This window comes from Dermacentor silvarum, chromosome 2 (assembly GCF_013339745.2).
Source record: "Dermacentor silvarum isolate Dsil-2018 chromosome 2, BIME_Dsil_1.4, whole genome shotgun sequence".
Classification (NCBI taxonomy): domain Eukaryota; kingdom Metazoa; phylum Arthropoda; class Arachnida; order Ixodida; family Ixodidae; genus Dermacentor; species Dermacentor silvarum.
The window spans coordinates 196,059,475-196,084,394 of record NC_051155.1 but is presented as its reverse complement, the minus strand read 5'-3'; the positions used below and the strand labels follow the sequence as shown (position 1 = coordinate 196,084,394).

The 24,920-nt window shown below is 45.4% G+C and overlaps 1 protein-coding gene across 2 annotated transcripts in view; it reads left to right on the top strand.

Annotated features, from left to right (window-relative positions):
- The first annotated feature begins 4,340 nt into the window (after positions 1-4,340).
- Positions 4,341-24,920, top strand: part of LOC119442382 (myosin-IIIb) — a 149,081-nt gene continuing 128,501 nt past the window's right edge. The window contains exon 1 of one of the 2 annotated variants that reach the window (XM_049662111.1): positions 4,341-4,566. The gene's annotated coding sequence lies outside the window, so the exon portion shown is untranslated. Of the gene's footprint in view, positions 4,567-14,611; positions 15,184-24,920 lie in introns of those variants that run through there. The other variant, XM_037707241.2, reaches the window with a different exon arrangement.

The following is a 24,920-nucleotide window of genomic DNA, read 5'->3' as shown; positions in this document are numbered from 1 at the left end:
GGGGTACGTTCTTAATAGGCGCGCTCTCACTGCGACATAACGTGCCGTATACGTATACCGAAACACACTGCCAGAGTTCTTGGCAAATTATATATGCACGGATCGTAGCAACCTTTTTTTTTCCTTAATTAGAAGTGTTTTCGTTAAAGTCCCTACTTTTAGAGTAGATTTGACTGTTAGAGTAAGTGTAAGCCGTGATTGGCCATCGCCGCGATGATGCATGTTGTCGTTATCAGGCTGATCGCCGCATACCACGAGTTGCCGGCGCCTGAACACCGACCATTCAGGAAACGCACACACGTAAGATATTTTTTCACAAATACGAGCACTCATTTTTGTTGCAGGCCATGGGTTCGGCCGGAAGCTGATAAATGTACACCGGCATTGTCCGTGCGGTCACCCGAGCACCTCGGCGCGAAGTAAACATCGGACCCGTAATCAGAAAAACCTATTACGCTAGAATTGTTCGTAAGACAAAATTCCAGCCAATCCGGATGCTGGGCATATTATTAGCGAAGGCAAATAACAATCACAAATAACACTACGAACGAATAGGTTTGCACATTCGGCTCCAGAAACCGAAATCACAAAGCTTTTCGTTAGTGCTGTCTCCCATTGACTAGCTGCTTTCGCCAAATATATACGGGGTGTGTTATTTTATCGATAGCGAATTTTTTTTAATCAGCCATGGCATTGTAGCGCAATCGTACTTCTTGAGCTGTATTACTTTCAGAGGCAGACAATGTTCGCACAAAGATCAAAATTATTATTTGACTAATTAACACGTGTTCGTTAATTAACTTCAAAACCAATTACTTTACGGCACATCTTGTAATTTACGAATTGTAGGAGATGACTTCTGAACTCATATCCACTTAGAGCTAATTCTGAGGAGGACACCAGATTAGATATATGCGTTGGCAAAGTTTGTGACAATACGAGTTGCATGGTGTCCCAGTAATGTTTGAGCTTTAATGCCTAAAATGGTGTCTTGTTAAAAAAGTAAATGGGACAATAGTGCATTTTTACCCAAGTGTTTGACTGCGCCTATCTCAAAACTGGAGCTAGTTCACAGTTCGTGCTATAAGAGAACTGGACGTGCCCTGTGAAATCGCTGGCTTCAATTCGTGCAATGCAATACGTGCGCTAAAGCAATTAGTTAAAAAAGTTTATTAGTGAAACTGTGTTAATTAGTCAATTATGCATATTGATTTCCAGTGTAAGTAGTATCGACCTCTTCGAGTAATCTAGCTCGATAAGTAGATTTCTGCTATATACCGTATGCCAAAGGCGATTTTTTTAATATTATGTAAACGTTAAAATAAAACACCCGGCGCATACGTCCGAGATCATCATTGGCTAGCCCGTGCTCCAACGAACAGTTATAGCGTAAGAACCTTTTCTGTGTGAATACAGGAACAGTTTCTTCGTAGCTTCTGGGCGCTCGGACACGTACTACTTGCGCGTACAGTTGATGGCAACGAAATGTCTGTGGCAGTTGATAATGAACAACTGCAAACAAACAAACGCACAAACACGCAAACAAACAAACAAACAAACAAACAAACAAACAAACAAACAAACAAACAAACAAACAAAGGTCTCAAACCTGTCCAACGTTGCATCTCTTCGTGCAATGAAGACGATCACCCATCAAGCACCGTACGAAATACGTGCGACAGAAGTGAGAGCGACGTGGGACTGTTTAATGAAAGCCGGAAATGTTTGCCTGGCGACTTCCGACAAACGCGAAGCGGTATACTTCCGACAAAAGCGATGGCGCACGTATGAAAAATGACGCGTGCACACAGAGTGCGCGTGCACTCGCGCCGCGCTCACGTGCACACACTGACGAATACACAGTACTGTCAACGTGTCCGGCCGAGACCAGTGTGCCGCAGGAAAGTCATAAGCGTCTCCCGAACGCGTGATTTTGGCTGAAACGAAAGTTGGACGTGTAGCTGCAGCAAATAACATATGAAACTAATTGACGCGGCCCGGACGCGACGTAATTTTGCCCCGCACACCGACAAATGACATAAAGTCAGCGGGAAGTGCTCAACGCTTCAAGGATTTATTCCGTCCTTCGGGATGCAGTTTTTTTTTTTTTTGTGAGAGCTGTAACGACAACGGAGAATCTGAACTGGGTTATTTTACAAACTGAAGCCATAAACAAACATACGAGCTGAACGCTATCTTTAAAGCAAGCGCGTCCAGTCCTGCGTCCAGTGCCACAAATAAACCTGCGCCGTATACGTAATAAGGGTAATCGCCGTGAGGAAAACGTTCACGCAACTTGGGAAAATATGTCATCTTTCCGGTCGGTGTGCGCGAACGTTTTTCTCGTTTCGGGCGAGTTGGTCAACAAAGCTATATGCAAAAGGGACTCCAACTCATTACCAATACTTGCAGGACGCGCAAACGAAAGAGAAAACGAAAGAGAAAGTAAAGTGCACGGGCAACTGACTGTGAAAGCTTGTGAATGCCCACGAAGATTTTCCTCAAACTCTAAGCGGGCGCCGCAAACTGCCACCCGAAATAGTCACGATTCTGGACCAAAGCGGAAATAGAAATGGTGAACGACAACGCTCATGTATAGGCAAATAAGTAGGCAGGTCATTTAGCCTCTTCTTCTATTTTGTTTTGTAAGTTCATATTTAGAAACCGTAATGATCGACACTATTAATGGAAAGGTGTTTGACACTGCCATTCAGTTATAATAATCCTTGTACCCACCACTTCAGATCAGCGGATATAGTTGCGTTACGAAGCGTGAGGCCGCGGGTTTAATCTACTGCCACGTTTCGATAGTGGCTATAAAATGTGCAAACGCACGTGCACTGATATTTACGTGCATGCGAAAAAACTCCGTGTGTTCCAGATTAACCTGGAGCCTTCTACGGCGTCCCTCACAGGCCAGACGTAACATTCAGTCGTTAAACTCGAAAAAATCCTCGTAAGAGTTGGAGAACCTCCTGCATCGCTGTGCGTATTGCTTAGATCCGATCAAGAAAATCAGTTTTTGTACGACCACTGCGGTACCAATCCGTCAAGACCTCACAACGGTGACACACAACGTATGAAGATCCTTCGTTCACAGTTGGAAACGACGGTTCGGAGTCGGCGACCTTCGCAGTCGGCGACCTTCGCAGTCGGCGACCTTAGACAATTCAACCACGTGTTAGCAGAAAGTGGCGAAAGTTTGATGTGATCTTTGCAGCGTGACAATCATTCTACTGTTTCAGTTTTCATAAGCACGCTGTCGCGGCAAAACGCTATTTCCAGATTGGCACGATGACCAACGATGGAAAAAAAAAAATGTCAAAAGACTTGTGCGACCTTGCAGAATCGGAACCCAATTTCACGCGGAGCTGTTTCTTTCGAGCAGTTGCAATAAGAATTCCAGCTTCCCGTAATTAAATCACACACTTTAAAACGTTGCCCTCATTTATTCTTCGTCACTCACAACATATTTCATACTTCAACAAAATATAAACAGTACGCCTTGTATAGTTTACCGAAGAGACCGATAAAATCAACTACACGCCTCGTATAAAGCATGAATATCGTGAGAAAACGAGTATTCAGTAATTATTTTCAACAAATGTAATGACCTTCCACACTTAAAACATTTGGCACACGTCACACATAGCGTTGCTGCGTTGTTTGTCTTTCCAGGGCAGTGGGAAAAGTGTGTAAAGGTTTAACATAACGCCTCTAAACAGGCCGAAAGCGAAGGTACAGCAATTTTAATTGTACCCTTAACACACACACTTCAAAATTTTCCTGCATATTGTCCTTAACATTTCACATACAAACTTCGTGAGTATAACGTTTTCGAGCGTTTCTAGTCGCAGTAGCAGCTTCGCTGTTATCATAAAGAAGGGATAAACTAATTGGCTGCGAGTAGGAATTTTGGCAGCAGCAGCAGCGGAAAGAAACTTCGATGAACTGGCAGTGTGCACCTTACACGCAGGCGCTGTAGCTTTATCACTTCCAGATCTGCAGGAAACTCGGACGACTTGAACAGCAAACAAGGTGACGCTTCTGCGACAAAAGATACGCCACAAGGCCTCGTCAGAAGCAAGAATCGGAAGGGCACGTTCCAGTCGAGGATCACCGACTGATTCTGGCTCAATTCACGCAGCAATGCTACAAAGGCAACGTGCATATAACAGTTGGCGATCATTTGGCAGAGGCAATAAGCAGCTGGAAGAAACTTCGGTGAACTTACCGGGTGCTTATTACACGTGGGCCCTGCAGCTGTATCACTTCCAGGTCTGCTGGAAAGTTGGACGACTTGAACGCCCTAGAGTTTGATACAATAATTACTGCAGGAATCTCTATCTTGGACACCAAGCAAGGAGGCGCCTTTGCCACTTAAGATACGTCACCAAGCCTCGTCAGAAGCAAGCATCGGAAGGGCGCGCTGTAGTCGAGGACCACTGACTTCCTTTGGCCCACTGGAGCCTATAAACACAACGTGCATAACAGTTGGCGATCTTTTGGCAGCGGTAGCAGCGGGAAGAAACTACAGTGAACTGACCGTGTGCATCTTACACGCAGGTGGGTACAGTTTCCTTTTATTCTATTATTTTTCTGTGTGTATTTCTGCAGCTGCTTGCTGCTGTTGTAGCCACATTGCTTTCCATGACTGAAATGCAATTGCATCTTAGCTCTAACCAAGATCTCTATCTTGGGTGGAGAACCTGCGCAAGGAAATGGTAGAATTTAAGAGTAGCCTTAATTTCTTCAGCAAATAATATCAGGGAATCAAAGCCGCGAAGAAGCTCAGGTCTTCGAACGTTCAACTTGAAGCCAAATGGGACGAGGTCTCACAACAGGTAAAGAGGGTAAAGAGGCCCATGAAGATAGGATTGTTCAGGTCGAACAATACTCGAACAACGGGAATGTAGAAATTAAAGGTTTTCGACAGAAACCCAAGGAGAACCTCACTGACATAGTCGCGCAAATTGGTGAGAGAGAAAAAAAAAAACCGTACAGTCGTGCCAGCCGATATAGAGGTTATTCCCCGAGTACCGATGCCTAATATTCCAAAAACAAAAACATAGTAGTGTACTTTGTCAGCAGGAAACTGCGGGACAGTTTCCTTGAAAAGGCACGCCATCACAAGATTAACCGCTCTGACCTTGGTCCCGACATGCGGGCGTCTGTGTTCGCAAATGAACACTTGTGCCCAGAGCTGAAGCGTCTCCTGAGGCTTGCAACTGTGCGAAAGCGTGAGGCTAAGTAGAAGTACGTGTGGGAGCAAAGCGAAAAAATGCTTGCACGTCAAAATGAACACGCCCCGACTGTTTGAATTAGTATGACATTGCTCGAACTGTATCCTCGGCTTGAGATTCCTTTCTTTGTTGTTTTCATGAGTCGTAATCACCGGCGGCCGCATTTCGGGGGAGGCGAAATGCAAAAAACGCCCTTGTGCTTGCGTTGTAGTGCACGTTAAAGAACCCCAGGTGGTCAAAATTAATCCGGAGCCCTCCACTACGGCGTGCCTCATAATCAGAACTGGTTTTGGCACGTAAAACCCCAGAAAGAAGAAGAAGACGAATGAGTCACAATCACAATGGCCACTGTGAACTACATCTTACAGAAAACGCAAATTTTTGTAAACAGTGAAGCCATCGCTTGTCCTTGTCATTTCTTAGTGTCTGGTTTCCAATTAATATACTTCTACTTTTCTGGAGCTACCTTTTTCTGATTTGCTCTCACTACCCCGAATCCCGGCCGCGGCGGCCGCATTTCGATGGAGGCGAAATGCAAAAACGCCCGTGTGCTTGCGTTGTAGTGCACGTTAAAGAACCAACCCAGGTGGTCAAAATTATTCCGGAGCCCTCCACTACGGCGTGCCTCATAGTCAGAACTGGTTTTGGTACGTAAAACACCAGAAAGGAGAGAAACCCTGTGTTTCCAATTACGGGGCAAAACAAGCCACAAATGGTAACAGAGAAATATACGCGTACTTATGCTACCCTTATTTGTTTTGTCACGGAAAAGATTGTACCACTTTTATTTTTTCCATGCACTACAAGGCTCGTATCTCGTAGTTGCAATATACCGCCTCCTGCCTGTTTGCAGTTCACGTGTGATCTGCTAGGCGATCCGCGGTCTCCAGTCGCTACACTTTCAGATATAGTCATATATACCGTGTGCCCCAGCTAACGTTAGCCAAGCTGTTGAACGAAAAGAAAGAGTAAAAAGCGCGGTGCACGATACAGTTATAAAACCTACGGTGTTTGCTTGTTAGAGGTCTGCCGACCGAACACCGCAGTTCTTGAGATTGTATCTTGCGCCATGTTTTTCTTTGATCTTTTTTTTATTAGAACAGCTTGGATAACGCTAGTTGGGACACCCTATACAGGTTGTTTCAATTAAATTGGGCCAAACGTAAAAAATATGCAAATGCTACGTAGCTGGACAGAACCAAGGTAATGTTGTTTGTCGTCGCTTGGAGATACTCAGATTATTTTTTTGCATTCCACCTAATTACATAATTAGCCTTAGTCAATACAATTCTCAATTATTATATTTAGATGCGAAGTGTCAATGAGAAAATTGTAGAGCAACATGGGAAACTCCCGATACAGCTTTCTGTTGCTCAATACGTTCTACATAAAAGCGTTTTTCCGAGCGTGAAAGACGCCCGTGAATACACGCTAAAAAGGTGCCTCGAGCGGCCAGTCCTCCTCATTGCGAAGCACGTGTATTAAAGACGATAGTCGTTTGACAGCAAAGCCGTTCAAGCCAGCCGTAATTTGTGGTGCGTAGCAAGACACTGCCGAGAAAGAAAAAGTTGTCGCAGTTTCACCTGAAAGGTGAAGCATCAATTGCGATAGCAAAATTGAAGAGAGCTATACGGAGTAATGATAGCAGCTTTATCAGCTGTATAAACTTGCACATGCAGCAGCACCGGCAACACGCAGAACTGTTGTCGACGCCACCGGCGTTTTGCCCGCGTTCGCTCAAAATGCGTGCGGCGTTGGTGACTGTTGCCGGAGCCTCTGATATAAATAGGCACTTGGTGCCGCAGCTAAACGTCGCCTCCCTTCCCTGCCCCTCCCCCCTCTCCCCCACAGCCTTTCGCGCGTCGGAAGAAGGTACGTTTACTCTACATATATGGTGATTGTAGAGGAGGAAAGAGACGGCTACTTCTGCAGCCCTTAAGGGAGCACAGCGCAGAACGCGCGTTTGTTCTCCGCCGTGCGTTCACTCCCCGTGAAAGCGCGCGTCCCTCGCGCTCTTTCACTCGCACATACAGCGTTCGGCGGCGCGCGGCGACGATTTCATCTCCATTGACGTCATACGGAACCTCACGGCGACGGCGACGGCGACGGCAGAAATCTGCTTTTGAGTGTTCATATAATTGCTATCGCAATAAAATAAATTTTCTTGCCGAGGCGGGATTCAAACCTACGTACCCCCGGTCCCAAAGTGAGCGTCGTAACCACTAGGCTATAAAGCAACGCTTGCAGAAGGTGCATTTATGCGAACCATATGATTGCGTTCCAGCGCCGTCGTCTTCGTCCACAGCTGGCGCGTTCGTACGCTCGTGCTCTGCGATGATGATAAGTGGTTCTTGAGGGAAAAGGAAAGGTTGGCGCTATCTTCTGCGAGGTGAAGAGGTTTAGCGCGCTATGAGAGCGAGAGAGAGACGCATTCACTGGAACGCGGTGTCGGTGTTGCAAGCTGCGCTATATGCAAGGCGCATTGACGGCCGTAAGTCCGAGACGCGCGAAAAGAAATGATCATCATCATGAGTAATAAGATGAAAAGTTCGCGCGCACTTCCGGAAAATGCTGGGCTACGACCGCCCAGCTTCGCTGTTTCAAGCGTTGCGCGGCCGAGTGCAAGGTTAAGCGTTTTTTTAAAGACGATAATCTTTCATGGGCTACCTAAACGAGAACTTTATATATATATATATATATATATATATATATATATATATATATATATAAAGCAGGTGTTCCTTAGGGCAGTTTGTTAGAATCCTTATTATTTAATCTGTATATTAATGTTATTGTAAACATAACGGCACAAGCTTCAGTCATAATCTATGCAGACGATTCAGGCATATTTTTATATTCTGATAGCCCTGATAATCTTTCCGTTGACACAAACATTGTTCTAGATAAATTAAATAACTGGAGTACAGCAAACACACTGCAAATCAATACTAAAAAGACGAAAGCAATTTTGTTTACACCGCACCAAAAACATATACACTTTATTTTAATCTTAAAATCGGTCTTAATAAAACTGATTTAGTGTCGGAAACTAAAGCCCTTGGAATAATATTCAACGAACACTTACTCTGGAATTCCCAAATTAAGAATATTCTTCGTAATCTCGCTAAAATAGTTCCAATGCTGTGCAACTTCCGGTATGTATTATCTGAGAGACTGAAGACTTTTTTTTTTCGCCCAAGTAAATTACTGCTCGATAGTTTGGGGTACAACGTAGCACACAAATATAGATGAGGTTCCCAGATTACAGAAGAAAGCTCTCCGTCAAATAGAAAATGTTCCCTCGGATTCACCGTCACATCATCTATAACATGGGGACAGGATCTCACCTTTTGAACAGTTCTACAAGTACCGATTATTGCTTCATTACCAAATTAGTTTAAAGCAGAATGACACGTCAGTTATACCACTGTGCAACCTAAGGAGCTCTCCAGAAAAAGCTTACAGTTTCCGGGGTAAGACAACCTGGCTAGTACGTTTCTGTAGGACAAATCATGCCTCAAAGAGCACAGAACATCAATTAAGTAGACTTCTGAATTAATTAATTTCTTGTGTTATAATTGTCCTCGAGATGAGGAATATTACTTTATATTTTACATTTTAAGCAGTTTTTGGTAGTTTTGTTAATACATTATCATGTACCCCTACTGATTTGTTCTGAATTTGTTAAAAGTGGTACGTCTTTCTTTCTTTTGTACTTCACTATATGTACTCGTATGTTCTTTACCTGTTCAAATTTCTTTTGCAATCCACAAGCGGTGATTTTTACATTTTAGCTACAATTGGAGTTTTTATGATTTTGTACAATGCTCCAATATTGATAACAACCACTGTCGCGCTGCCATTGACTGTCTTTAAGGGTACAGGGATCCCATCAAGCTTGTCGATTGACAAAGCTTTTTGTCTCTGTTCCCTGCATTTCTGATGTATGAAGTACAGAAATAAATTAAAATAAGAAGTGCTTAAGAGAAGAAAGATAAGACAGAAATACAACGCAGTGTTGGAAATCCAAATGACGCGATGCTTTTTTTTTTTTTTTTAGGTAGTGAGGTAGCAGCAGTATAAAGGATGACACGAGCACATCCTCCTCGCCTATAGCTGTTGTTAGTAGTGTGCGTGATCAGGCCGAAGGCGATGTATGCTTGTCGAGGGTAGCATTTTCATGACAGGTGTATGCACAGCAAAGTATGACTCATATCTAAATGCGTCTAAAGCTTCGTGCCCCTTGTGTAACAGTGGCGCATCCATTCTGGAGAACTGGCCAAGAATGGGCACACACCCAGTACAGAAGTTGTCTGTACTGGGTGTGTGCCCATGGGAATAACTGGGCAAATGCCCAGTTATTCTAGTTGTCTACTAGGCCAGACAGCACCAAGTTGGCTGTTCGGAGTCAAAACACTCTTGAAATTTTTGCATTCGAGTGGACTATTTGGCAGACTGTAGTTCTCACGGACGTTTCCAACCTCCTCTTTTTTTTTTTCGTGACTTTGCTTTTCCTATCCGCTATGCTTTCCGTCTTTCATTTCCCCTTCCCCGTCCCCCGGTGCAGGGTAGCAAACCAGAATCTTTTCGAGTTAACCTCCCTGCCTTTCCCACCCCGTTTATATATAATGCAACAAGAGTATTTTGCAGGTAGACTTGATGAAGCGGTTAAACAAGCGGGCTCGTCGAAAACCGACCTAGCGCGAACCACACGATCGTCAACGTCTTCTTCCACCACACACTGGCTGGCACAGAGCTGGTGCCGGTGTGCTCCGGTACAATATATATATATATATATATATATATATATATATATATATATATATATATATATATATATATATATATATATATATATATCGTGTCTCTTCGAATGCACACACAGAGGCCCAAGGGAGGCGGAGGAAAGAAAGGGAGACGGCAGGGATGTTAACCAGAAATGCGTCTGGTTGGCTACCCTACGCTGGGAGACGGGAAATGGGCAATAGAAACATGAGAGAGGGGTAGGAAAGACACGGGGGTGAACCCAAGTTGTCTACATACAGGGTATTTCATTTTAGCTGCACCAAATTTTTAAAAAATTGCCTGTGGCAGATAGCACAATTATAATGCTTCATCTAAATTACTCGATGAGGAGGACATTACTTCCACGAGAAATCAAAACGCCTAATTGAATATTCGACATGATTACGCTAATTAACTTTTTAACTAATTATTTTAAGGCACATCTTTCAATCTACGCAAGGCGTATCAACTTGGAACGAATTCTCAGGACTGAACAAGTTTTGAGATATTAATTTTTAAAGTGTCCGACGAAATTCATGGGCGTTCCAGTTAACTTTTTGAGGAAAACGCTGTTTTGTGCATTGAAGCACAAAGTTAACTGGAACGCCCATGCAGTTCGGCAATACCCTCTTAAAACGTATAGGTAACAGGCCGCGCTCACATTTTTATGCAGCACTGAACACGCTTCGAGTCTTAGGATTGCGCAGCTCGAGACTAGAGGGAAAATATAGAACCACCTTGTACATTCGAGGACATGACATGCAACTTAAATGTACCACGACTGCAGTCAAAGAGCTGCATTCCATCTGCAGAAGCAGTCCTGGAACATTTGAACACGACTTACCCGAACCACCTATACAAGCATACACAGATGGCTCTGTCAAAGTAGACGAAGACCGCTGCGCAGCTGCATTCTATATTCCATCTTTGAGAATTACGCTGTCTGGCCGTCTTGACTGTATAGCCTCGTCGACAGTTGTGGAAGGCGTTGCTGCTGCTCTGCGCAAACTAAAGACTGCCTCCGCAGAATGTGGTTGTCCTTACGGACTCAAAGGCCGCGTTATAACAACTCTACCGTGGTCTGCCATCGATCAAGTTCCCGCGAAAATCACTAGCCCTCGTTAATTAAACTCAACAACTGAGCCTTCACTGCAAATTTTCAGTTGATTCCCTCCAATACTGGTATTTCTGGCAACGAAAAAGTTGATGCGCTTGCATACGCAGCGCTCTATCATCCCCCAAAAGTCAAGGCTCCAAAGAGTAATCAAGTGAAAAAGTCTGACATTCGAAATCACTTTGGGTCGCTTTGGGTTCCACCACATATGCCCTGTGTAACCAAGAGATTTCACCGAGAGGAAGCCTCACTTCTATATCGAATAAGGACAGGATCTGCTAGTACACCAGCCTGGTTATCTAAAACGGGGCGAATCAATTCTCCGAACTGTACTGCATGCGACGAGACAGGAGACATTGAACACTTTCTGTGGTCGTGCCCGAAATTCCAAGATGAAAGGTACAGCTCTCCTGGAGAACCTGCAAAAAAAAAAGGACCTTCCTAATGCGTGCCTACAACACCTTGTATTTCCCGAGCATGCTGCACTGTCGGTCACTCCAATTAATGTAGAGTATGCCATTTGTGAAGGCAACTCCTAACCAAAGGCGACAGAGAAGCGAAGCTTCACGTCGAGGAAGTCTGAATGGAGGTCGGAGTTGCAGTGAGGGGCTTAATCGATGCAGTCGTGTAAGTCCTAAGTTTGGCGAGTTCCACTCGGTCAGTAAGAGACTGGGCCAGGTGTCGAAGCTGCCTTGCAGCGTCTGTCCTCGAAAGCGGAATTGCAACGCTGTGTTCTTCTTGATGTGATGTGCAAGCAGCGTTATCTGCGGAATCATTGCCACTGATTCCACAATGACCAGGTACCCATTGAAAGACAATCTCGTGGCCTTTTTGTTGGACGTGATGGTGAAGTTTCACGATTTCGTATGTCAGCTATTCATGACATCCGCGTTGGAGAACTCACTGCGTGCACTGTAATGCCGGTTTTGAGTCAGAAAACACAGCCCGTTTTCTAGGTCTTTCAGAATCAATTGATTCCAGTGCACGACGCAGAGCCGTTAGTTCTGCCGCCGTAGAGGTCGTGACATGCGATGTCTTGAACCGCAGTGTTATTACTCGCGTTGGTATAACCACCGCACCACCAGGTCTGTGGCACCGAAGAAACTATCACCGCTAATTTCCTTCTTTCATTCCCTCCTCTCTCTCCCTGTCATCTTTGTGTTCCCTTTCCCAGGGTAGCCAACCGGACGTTATTCTGGTTAACCTCCCTGCCTTTTGTTTTTCTCTTTCCTTCCTTCCTTATATTTCCCGAGGGATCAGTTATAGCCCTCAAAGAAAGTTCACGTCTCCTTATCGAATTCTTAAAATAGACTGGTTTGATGGACATATGGTGAAACCCTGCAGCGATATTGTAAGCGACGCTCGGGCGGAGCAATTGCCAGCCTTGATCACCAGACTAAACCCGCCTGTTGCTGCCACCACCACCACCACCACCACCACCAATAATTTCGAAGAGCGTAGTACTTTTCTCGGCTAAGCACCAAATGTGCGTTGAACCATGACAAATAACAAATGAGATTTCACGTGCCGTTTCCAGCCGCGGTTACCGCTCACTGAGAAGGTGACGGCATATTCTTTAGCGACCGCGTCGTTATGGCTACAATAAGTCAGGCAGCTGAACTCGCTGGTATCCCTCCTCGAGGACATCGTCTTAAGCACTCTCCGTGTTCATCTAGTTTATCTAGGTTTAGTAACAAGTTGACCTAACGGCCGACTTGAGAGCGTCACCAGAAATTTAGATTAAGCAGAGCCCCTGAAACAACTTTTCGGCCGCCGAACACAGTTGGCATGGCCGATTTCAGAAGTGCCAGCGTCTTTGCTGAAGTGACTGTATAGTTACCAGCACATATACCCATCGTCTATCCCCATTCTCGCTCACAAATGCGGCCGCCGCGGCCGGGATTTGATCCCGCGACCTCGTGCTTAGCAGCGCAACACCTTAGCCGCTAAGCCACCGCGGCGGGTGCTCAGGAAGGCGACGGCACACGAAACAGAAGGTTATGATAACATGCAACAAATAGAGACAAACAACGTACTCAGAAGTAACTTTGCGAAAATGTTAGTAGAATTTCATGCCGAGGTTTTCAGACAACTTGTGGCAACCCTCGTTGTAGGGCTGATCCTTGACTGATATCCCACATATGGTCAGACTTACCTTTATATTCTATAAACAGCTCGTTTGCTATATAATCCAAGCACTGCTTTCTCTGCGCAATGGCAGAGAAGGTATAATTCTAGAAAGTTAAGAGAAGTGTAATATACTCTTCGATGAACTTTCGGATCTGAGGCCGAATTCACAAAGCTGTTCGTTCATAAGGGCTTTCTTCCCATTGGCTGGCCGCCTTCGATAATATTATGATTGGCTGGATTTTTTTTTTCATACGAACAATTCTAACGTAAGAGATTTTTATGAGTACGGGCCCAGGGCCTGTATTCACAAAAATCGCTCACACTTTGAGAACCACGATCCCCAGGATAACCACGATTTGTTACAGGCTCACGTAACATTAACATAGCTCAGTCATAGGATCTTGATTTGTTTGTTTCTTCCGAGTCCTTTCTTCCTTTTTTAAGTGTATGCATGGAGATGCTGGTTGTTGTTGTTTATACTCTTCTCTTCATGTGAATTCAAACCCCTCCTTTGAAGTAGCAAGCCCGGCACATATAGCGCAGCTGACATGTTCAGCTTCTCTATTAAACTCTTTCTCTCAAACGATACGCTGGAAGGTGCTGGCCGCGTCGCGTACCTGTGAAGTCACTTATTATGAGCGAACTGTCCGTGATGAGGTCACCGTTTACCGAGATTTTAGTGTTAGCACTGTGCGTGTGCGCTTTCAGAAAACAGCGAGCAAGAAAAATAAAAGCCACTTCGCCCGTGCCGTTTTGCAAGAGCGCCCCGCTGTGAGGAATGGAAGTCGGCCATGGACCACCTCCTACTGTCGTGTCCTGTTTCGTGCAGTGAAAGAGGCTTCCGTGCGAGAGCCGAAACGTCACTTTCTTGCTAGAGTTTTTAACCTGCAGTCAGCGCGCTTCTTCCCTTCTCTTTTAACCCAAATCTACTCACACATACGGGTTCCACGAAACCAGTGATCAGCACGCAATACCTATACTAAGTGAGAGATTATGGGGTTTTACGTGCCAAAACCACGATCTGATTATGAAGCATGCCGTAGTGGGGGACTCCAGAAAATTTTGACCACCACCTATACTAAGTCATATAATTTAAAATATATGTATATATGTATATACTAACTCATATAATTATATATATATATATATATATATATATATATATATATATATATCATTATAGTTGGTAACAATTACCTCTTACAGATCCGTCTCAATAGTGCATCTAAATGTTTGTTTCGTCAGCAACAACTCTGCATAACACTTTCAATATACATAAGAAGACGCGGTAAGTAGCCGCTGTACAAGACCTTGGAAAAAAAAAAAAGGAAATGAAAAGGAAGGGCCGGAAATAAGTTCGCGGGAGAAAAACCTAAAGAATGCGCTGAACTGTGTTCCCACGGTTACTGAATGAGATAAGAACGTATAGATTACGTTACTGTCCACTACTCCAACAAACCACTAGTCGCATTTACGAGTAACAATAAGCGATGCCATTAAGACGGGAAGTTAGCTTTGTGTGTGTGCTCTAGCCCTCTAAGACTATATGGGCTACGAAGGTAAAAGGGGTGAGGTAACTGACGCGGCGGGAACTTCTTATTCTGTTTAGGTCAGCCAAACGAATCGATGCGTAATACATCTTACGTGAGAGACCGGGCGCGAAGCTACGTGCATCTGGAGCGTCGAGGAAAGGAAGAGAAAGAGAGAGAGAGAGAGAGTGAAATGAAAGGAGAGCGAGAAGGACGCGAACGGAGGGAAAGAGACGAGAGAAAAGAAGCGGAAAATCGACTTCAGCGCCACCGCTGTTCCGTCGCCAGCGCGCGGCGCGTGGAGCAGTCGAGCGCGTGGACCAGTGTGTCGTCTGCTCTCGTTGTGGATTGGCTTGGATTTCAAAACGTCGCCGCTGCGAAGGCAAGTGCTGTGCTTCTGTTTGTGGTTCCTCGTTTCTGGTCGAGCGTGCAGGATTAGCTCCCCGCTTATCTTCGAGCCGATCCAGAAGCGCCTCGGTGTATGCTGCTCTGCTGGTGTCCTTCCCGGACGGTCCCCCAACGAAGTCGTCCTTCCGATCTGCGCGCGCGTGCTATGCGTGCCAGACGCGCACCACCGCTCCCGCGCGTTCTCTTTGCAGAGAGGCGGACGTTTTTTGAAATGATTTGGCCGCTGCTTCCTGCGTAGCATAAAAAAGTGGAAGGTAAAAAGAAGGAGTGAAAAAAATTAAGGAAAGAATACGAACAAACGCTTTTAATTATTATTTTTTCATATATGTTGGGACGCTTTGTGTGCATTCCGGAGCGGTGCAGTGTGTCGTCGGAACTGGTTCAAAATTTTTCCCGTTGGGTATATTGTCGAAAAAAAAATATAGAAAGCTATCCGTGGAATCCTCAAAACCAGCGGCTGTAATGAACCCTTATAATCTTCGCATTCCTGCCCTGCAACAGTCTACGGTTGACAATGCACAAGGGATTACCAAGAACGCAGGACCACTTGGCTCAACGCTGTGCCGTTCACTATGCGATTTTGTTCGCCACTTGATCTTACAAGTGTTCACCACGCCGTTACCTTTTGCAATTGACTGAGGTGCCTTCTTCGTGTTCCTGTCCGAGCGCTGCGTTCCCCGTTAGCAACAGCTCCAGGCTGGTCGCTGTCTGCTACCCATTGGAATGCACTTTAGAAACTCCATGACAGTGCGCGTCGTGTAAAGAGATATAAGTTCGAGTAAGTGACATTCTAAAAAAAAAGAAAACTCTTCTTTTGTGACATTTTGCTCCAATTTAACTGAGATCTCAGGTCATGTGACCAAGCCGTATACACCACTGCAACACTGGGACTGCGTCTCATGGAACTGTGATGTAGCGAGCTTCCCGGAGCGCCGTAGCGGATCTAAAGAACGTCTGGAAATTCGGTGCCCATACTAAGTTCATTTTAACTTCTATATCCACATAACTTATTCTAATCAAACGATTATTACCATTGGCTAAAGGCTTCGAAAATGTTTCTGCCGTTTGAAGGACAGTGGACGACGGCAACGCTTTTGGCAGACTTGAAATGTCACGGGAAATAATTAACCGCGCTTGCGACAACCTGTTTCAGCAACATATCGCACAGCCCTAACTTAACATCACGTCATTTTTATTTTATTTTTTTACCGGCTGGGCGACTGAACGAGCTTATCGAACGAAGAAGGAGGCCCTAGATCAACAGGTGGCACCAACTGATATGAGAAGCTCGCGAATCACATAGTTCGTGCACGAATCCGGGGTTAAGCGTTTGCCGATGCCTTGCTGACAACGCTGAGATTTTATACCGACAAATATGAAAACAAACATTGCTACAGTACGCTATGGAAAGGGAAATTTGTTACAGTAAAAATGAAGCCGGCCGTCTCGAAACGTATTCCACATTTGAAATATGCGCTAACCTTCCGATGGCATTCTGCACATAATTTTGTGCATCCATGCAGTCGCCTCGGCATTCCTGCCGCGTTCGCAGACAGACATCTAGGAGGAAGCTTCTCGATGCGAGTTGTACTGCTTGCGTTGTGTCGCAAGCGTTCGGTAGGGAAGGCGTCTACAGCGCGACGAGAAACAAAAACGCGACTCGCATATAAGGAAGGAGAGCGGCGCATGCACCTGACAAGCATCTCGGAACGACGCGTCGCTCGGCTCTCTCGGATGAGACGTGTTCGTGCACGGTGTCTTCTTTGACTTTCGCGAAGGAGCTTTAAATAAACACCGGTGACAAAGAGAACGAGGAAGCAGCCGAAACAGCGGAGAAGACACGGACAAAGCGGCGAGATCGTGCGTTCACGCTTGAGATATACACGGGGTGACCGGTGCCGGCTTTTGTCTTAACTGAATAAGGAACGTCTCGAGTTGCGCTGGAGACAGCGACGAATGGGAGAATATTAGTAGCTGCACGAACTTCGGGCTTCATCGAGGGGGCGGGGGGGAGGGGAATACTGGATTGCCGTCATTACGAAATTACAGCGAAAGTTCGGTCGTCGCACAGGTATTTCAGTGAAGACGTTAACTGACTCTCGATAATGGTGCATCGGGAACAAAGAAGTTGTTCTTTCCACTACACACTTTTCATGCGGGCCGACAGTTTTAAAGAAATATGCGATAATCACCGATCAACTCATTAACCACTAATTAGCATTTTATTAGTTACTTTATAGATGAAAGGAACATTGTAGAATTGAACCCTATCATTTCTAGATGCATGTACAACAAAAATCAGACTAGAACCAGTTTCGAAATATTCGTCACCAGAACTCGCAGCGAAGTGCTTTATCTTTCCCCGTGTCATTTGCGTGCAATGTCTTACTTACGCATTGCAGTATAACGCTGTAGGAGAAAGTTTGGAGGACGAATATGAAAGTGTAAGTGCCTGAAGCCACATCACGTGCCCCGAAGACAATAGAGAAGAAAAAAGAGTAAATATCAATAATTAATTATGTGGTAACTGATGTATTACGTAATCTCTGACTTGCACTGACGAGAATAATGTGTTGCCTCCAAAAAATGAAGCATTTGATCTTTTTGATTGCTTTCAAGGGGATTGCTTTCCAACCTCGCTAATAACATGTGCAATATCACGATTAGCTGCCGCCTGTTCCGAATAGTTCTAGCGTAAGAAACCTTTTGTGAGCACGGTATAGTGAATGTATACGACGGCGCCGGCAGCCTAGCAAGCATGCGCCGCGTTAACTCACTTTCGACAACCTGAATCAGCTTTGCAGGCGTCAGGTTGTGCACGAGTAATGTGGGAGCGAAGCGAGAAGAAATGCAAAGGGTAACTCTTTGAACGTAGCGCGACCATGGTGCGCGTTTTGTTGTTGCTGTTTCTGTCGTATATATTTTTTCCCTTATCAAATGACTAACATCACCGGCGTTCGGTATACCCTTAACCAAAGGTTTCAAAGCCACCGCGAGACTGACAACGGCTGGCGCCGAGCTGTATGGTACGGTTCCCCACAACACTACACAGTGATGATGCTTAGAAGCTCAGTAACGTGAAGATAACTTAACTTTAAAAAAATAAAAGAAAAGATCGCATCTTCGTTCAGCGAAGAGACCAACGTACTATGTGCTAATTTCAAAAGCTCTTATTAGGTTGATGCGTTATCTCAACATCATGCATTTTGTGTGGAGCAGTAATTCGGCTTCGCGCTCCTGTCTCACGTTTTACTCGGTTGACTGGGCGACTGCCGCGCTCTGGCCCGTTGTCCGAGGTTCAATACTCAGTGAATAACGATTTTTTTTACTTCAAAGATTTCGCCCTTTTCGAATAACCCGTATGGGTTTTCATCCATGTCCTGTCATCCACCTGTATCATGCTCAGTACGCTGTCGACATGGTTACAATCAGGCGAATACGACCTCCTGTCAACTCACAATTTCTTCATTCACGTACCTTACAGGCTAAAAGAAGGATCACTGAGTAAAGGGTGACTTACGGTAATACATGAACTATAGAGAGAGTAAACGAACACGGATACATCACTTAAGATCACCAGGGGCCGAATCCAGAAAGCTTCTTGTTCGGAAGTGCTCTTTCCCATTGGCCGGCCGCCGTTGCTGATATGTCCAGCATCATGAGTGATTGAAATTTTCTCTTACGAACAATTCTATCGTAACAGCTTTTTGCGAATATGGACCCAGAAAACATCAAGGACGAATTCACAGAGCTTTTAGTTCGTAAGTGTTGTTTGCCATTGCCCTACACACTTATGATGAACAATATGAGGATGCTGAACAGCATCCGGATTGCATAGCATTTGCTCTCACGAAGTATTCTAGCGCAAGAGCTTCTTGTTAATGCTGGTCTAGGTGCATGCATAAGCAAGCCAAAAATCACATAACACAGAGGTCATCTATACAGGTTGTTGTTTTTCGTTTTCTTTCTTTGTTGTTGTTGTTATTACTATAATTGCTGTTGTTGTTTACGCCATGCGAATTTGCTCAGGACTCATCTCGCCCCGTATAGACAGAAAAGCTCTTACAATTACAGCGTTTGCCAAGAAAGAGACAAAAAGTAGGCCATTCTCGCAGTGTGGAGCTTCGCAACCGATGCATCTGTACTGGATCTACACTTAGCACCAGCGTTGCCAGATGCCGCCCAGAAAACAAGCTAATAATGAACGAAAGCGCGCGTTTACTTTCTAAAATAGTCTGCAGAGTAGTCTCATTTCAGTTTGCCAGTACATCAATCTCACACTTGCAATACTTGCACGCTGCTTTTTATCAGTCTCCGGTGACTGGGCGTAGCCAGTACTTGAGCTGCGTTTCCTTTTCCCACTCTTTACAATATCGTTTACCATACTTCGACCACTTCGAAGCCATTTTGCACAAAGAACGCTGGCAAAAACACACTACGATCGACGACCACGATTGCTGGCAAGGCGTCAGAACACTGATGAATGGATATGAACTGTTTCGTACTTTGTGACTCCTGCTGCTATCGCGTATATTTAGCGACAAACGCACGTGACGGGCACTAAAATAACAATATTTGCAGGAAAACTCGAATGAGCAAAAAGAAAAAAGACGCGACGAGCGACTGTAAAAATGAACAAACGACTTGGTGAAAAAATAAGCCCAAATCCGCTTATTATAAGCGGAACTGGCAACCCTGCCTAGCACTTGCCTTAACTGCTCCCCCCCCCCCCCCCCCCCCCACGCAGGCCCAAGTCACCATACCTTTCTTAAATGAGTTTATTCTCTCGCTCCTATACGTATACGTATGCGGGTAATGGTTGAAAGAAAGCCCCGTCCCACTTTACATATAAACATTTTTAGCTCCGAAAGTTCAAGATCGGCCCCACTGAACGACGTGGTCCCGGCGACACCACTGGTCACTAGTTAGCTTCGAAACATTAAGATTGAATCAGTAATGCGGTGCGCAGCGAAATTCTGGTGCTGTCGTGCATAAGCTTCCGCTTTTGCGATCGTCTTCTTTTATAAACTCGGGACAGTTATAACAGATTGATTCAGTGTAGCAGAGGTGCCAAGGTTCAGCGCGTTCGGGTCCACTTCATCACTCGTGATCTCTGGATACTCTTCGTGGTCGAGCGCTTCATCTTAAGCCTACCCGTGTGCACGCTGCCCACAGAGGGAGCTGCGGGATGGGACGCGCTGTGCGCAGTCGAACGGGGCGCCGAGAAGACGAATGCAAAGCGGTGCGGAGGCACCATGACCTTTCGGAGACCTGTGACATCGATTACGGATGCGATTTCTCTGGCCACCGGTTGGAAAAAAAGCCTGCGATTTCTGCAGTGCGCGTGTCGACCGGCTTTCCCGATGCTTGGCTAAAAGACCTTGGGAGTGCTATCGAATGGTACGTGGTCGCGGCGCCGGGCCGCACATACTTGATCGCAGATAAGGGGCCGGATAAACGAAGAATATTTTTTCTCGTGAGAACTGTTTGTCGTTGGTTAGTTGTTTCGCTGTCACTTGGTTCGCTATGACGATTGACCAGTGCCCGCGGCCTTACAAAACTTGCATGCTGCGAATGCGAATGCGTTTGAGAATAAGGCCCCAGTTCGCGAGTATATTCGGACGCGTATAGCGGCGTGCGTGAGAGCTAGAAGGGTTATATGAGAGCAAGGTTTCCCAGGTGAAAGTTGTACGTACCTTCTAAATTGTTCCAGTAGCTCCATAGGGAACTTATCCCTATGGAGCTACTTAGTAGTCATATACTTATCTCCCAACTGGTCCTGACGCTTTTGTCATTCTGTCCTGTCTCCCACCCTTTCTTTCTTTCTTTCTTTCTTTCTTTCTTTCTTTCTTTCTTTCTTTCTTTCTTTCTTTCTTTCTTTCTTTCTTTCTTTCTTTCTTTCTTTCTTTCGTTGATTTATTATAGGCTCCATAGCTGTAACTTCGTTTTCATTTTCCCCTCGAAATACATTCGTACGATTGGTAGGTTTATCAGCGTATAGCGAGCAGAAAAATACAGAAAGAAAATTTATTAGAGTAATCTGAGAGTTGAGTAGCAGCACGGGAACACATGCGTCCCGGGAAGTTCAAGTGTTTCGTTACAAAATTGCTTTAATTTCTTATCACAACAATATTCAATTAAAACGGGCCGTGCGTGAGCCTGTCGCTTCCCTTGCGCGCGATGTTTTCTGACAAGTGCCTCTGGCGTTCGAATATATATGAAATTGGCCCTATCAAAGAAGAATGATGAACTGTGCCTTACAGACAAAAATAACGACATTCCCCGAAAGGAGAGTATCCAAGGCCACAAGAAAAAAGCGCTTTACGATTTTGACCTTGGAAGTTGAAGGGAACGTCAAGAGCACTTATCAGGCACACTGGGGAAGCTTGGCAACTTCTCTGTGACATCTCGTCCGGGTTTTATTATTTCTGTTACAGCTAGTTCTACTACTCATACCAACGACTGATCACGCGATGTCTGTTTTTTGTTGTTTTTTTTGTTTTTTTTTTTTTGTAGCGAAGCAGCGCAAGCGCTGCATGCGAACTGCCGAAGTCAACGAACTGTCTCGGCAAATGGAATGCACGTTATTTTTGCGTTGCTATGTCACTCAGCAGTGCCCTTTTTTTCTCTCTCTCTTTTTTTGTTCGACCTTCCCTTTCCTGCAATGCATTAATGGTGCTGGACAAGGCATTCTCTTTCCCGTTTTTAGAGCCTAACACATTCACACTCTCTCTCTTTTTCTTTATTCACCAACTCACGCCATTTGGTTCGGAAGCGGCAGCAACCGCGCGAGATCTGCCTAATAGTCGCAGAACTGCGGGAATCGCAGCATCGCAAGGTTAAAATCGCGTCGTGGGAATTGGGTCTAACACAGTATGCACAATATATATGTGCACGGTTTCTGCGGTCTGTGGACGTGTTCACGGAAGAAAGTGCGTACCGACATAACGTGCTTGGAATGCCGACACTGTAAAATATTAAAGGGGACAATTCATTGCGGAATCTAACGTCAACATCGTCAACTGAAAAGGCGCTCGATACATTTCGATGCATAACAAAACAAACTCTAAGCCACGTGTGCCGAGCGGTTTGGTCATCTTGGCCGAAGTGCATATACGATTCATTCTTTTATTAACTAGCGTAATAACTCTTCGTGAATAAGAGCCCTGGTGCATTATACGCAGGGGCCAGAGCTGCAATCGACGCGCAAGAGACATATGCCTGTGCGCGTAGTTGATGGTGCTATATAACCGCAGTAACTGCTATGGCTGTCACTTTTCTGTAAGTCTCAGAATCCAAGAAAGGGTCACAACTTCTCCTTCTCTCAGAAAAAAAAATAATATATGTATACATAAGTGACGAATTGATAAAGGAATTCTCATTGTTTAACACGCCGTCTTCCTCGATGTACCTTTATGCATTGGCAGCAGACGGCTGCAGCCAAGCGTTGACGAAGCCATTGACGATAAGGTTACGATATTTCGTTTCTCAAGAGTCTGTCAAGACAGTAGTACCAGTTTACCCATGTGTATACAATCTGTTAGCTGCCATGACAACAAAGCACAGCGCCGCGCGAAGCCCTGGTACGTGGAATAGCATGACTTCTTTTACCGTTACGAGTATGAACAGCGCCTTTTTAATTCCATATTGATGAAAAAATTAATTTAGACGTCAATCTTAGGGTCGTCAGGAGGAAAAAGCAGTGTAAATAAATGTTCACTGTATATGACCTTTTGGAGTCCTGAAAATGCGATGTTTAGTCTTAGTGTAATTGTCTTTGAAAATTTAACAGCGACAGGGGGTACATGCCTCAATAGAGATGTGGCAGTAGATCAACTGCACTCAAATACTTATCGCTGAACGGAACGATTATACACTCCGCGTCACAGGGGCGTATATGGGAATACAATAGTGCCGGGGCACGTTACTCCACCTATAAACAAAGTACGCGGCGCAGCCGGCCTAAGCTAAAATTTCCATATTAAATATCACGTACGTCAACATACAAACATGGTTAGGTTATCGGACATTAACGGCCGCTAACTATGCACATACCAGGACGTGGATGCAACAGCGAACACCGTTCGCTTCTTTTAGAGGCGTTGGCCCGCTGCAGAGTGATTAAATGTTTTCGTGGCACGCCCTACACTTTACGTTGTTCGTATACACAGAGTGTTTCATTGTTCTACAACGTGCTGATAGACGCGCCCTCTCGATAGCCTCGCGTTAGCGTGCTCGCACTCATCTCGTCCTGCAAGAAGGAAGGAACGCTCTGTGGCTCCCTCTGCATATTAATAGTGAGCATCAGGGGCCAATTAAATCAACAAAACTTAGAGAAGTTTTTGTTCAACAAGTGCCGGTTGCCATTGATTGGCCACCTTGCACAAAATATATGTCCGACATGCAGGATTGGTTGGCATCAGCTCCTACGAATATAGCTTTAGCGTAAGAATGTCTTTCCGAACACTTGCCCAGCATCGAAAGCAGAAACCTTAAAATGTTTGCTTTTACAAAGAAACAGAGTGACGGCAATTTTCTCCCTCATTAAACCGAAGCGCTGGAAGCGAAAGCGGGAAACGCGCGATAAGTTGAAAACATTAGGAAGAAACAGTTTCTCTCGCCTTGAGAAGGAACTCTCGAGAAGAAAGAAAAAGAAAAGAGAGGCATACAAAGAGGTAATTTCTCGTGCTTTCCCAGACGAATAGGAAGAGCTGCTAGTTAAGGCGATAAATGGCGCAACACCGCACTGCTACGTATATCCCGCACCGCGGCGCATCCTCCACGCCCACAACAATTCCGTATTCTGGTCAAAGCGTTTACGGGAAGCTCTCGCGAAGCTTTCGAGAGTTGCTGGCTCGGCGACCGTAGAGCGAGTGCAGTACACCAGCTTGTCCAGTCGGTGTTCCCTTGTGGAGGTATGCACGTGAAACCGAGCGCTGTGTATACGTATATATATATACGAGGGACCACCGTATACGGACTGAGTGGACGCACTCGCGCGCGCTGCTATAGAATACTCTGGAGAATCTGGAACGGAGCGCGCGTGTAATCGCGCGAGCACGTACGCGCGCGTGCGCCGGCCGCCGCGTAATGGTCCGTGAACGAGCGGAGAAATGAACGCATACGAGCGAGGAAAAAACGCAGCGACGAACGACGACGACGACGACAACGACTGAACGACCGGCGCTCGAGGGGGGGAGGAATAATTCCTCGTATACCACCTTTTCCTATTTTTTCTATATACTGCGGGAAATGCGTGCGCCTCTCATGACGTCTTGGCATGTGCAGTAGACGGTAATAGACGAGTACGTATACGCCTTCACGTATATACACGAACGTGGTTTAGGGCTCCTCGCGTAATCTGTTTTCTCCCGCGAGTCCGTTTTCACCGGAGACTTCACCTGCACGACACCGCGCTGAATGTATGTGCCGTATGTCGACACACGACTGCATGTACTCTCGTCTCTGCGTGCGGTTTCGCGAGTCGCCTTTTGTTCCTTTTGCTTTGCGCCTCGAGCATTTTGCGTTATTGTTATCCCCGGCCGGATGTTGGCGTGCCTCGCGAGGTCTTAGTTGCATCGGTTATATACGGCGTTCGTGATGCCGCGCCGTTGTGATATACGCGCCTGCTTTCTTTCCTTCTTTCTTTCTTTCTTTCTTTCTTTCTTTCTTTCTTTCCTTCCTTCCTTCCTTTTTTTTTGCGTCGTCTTG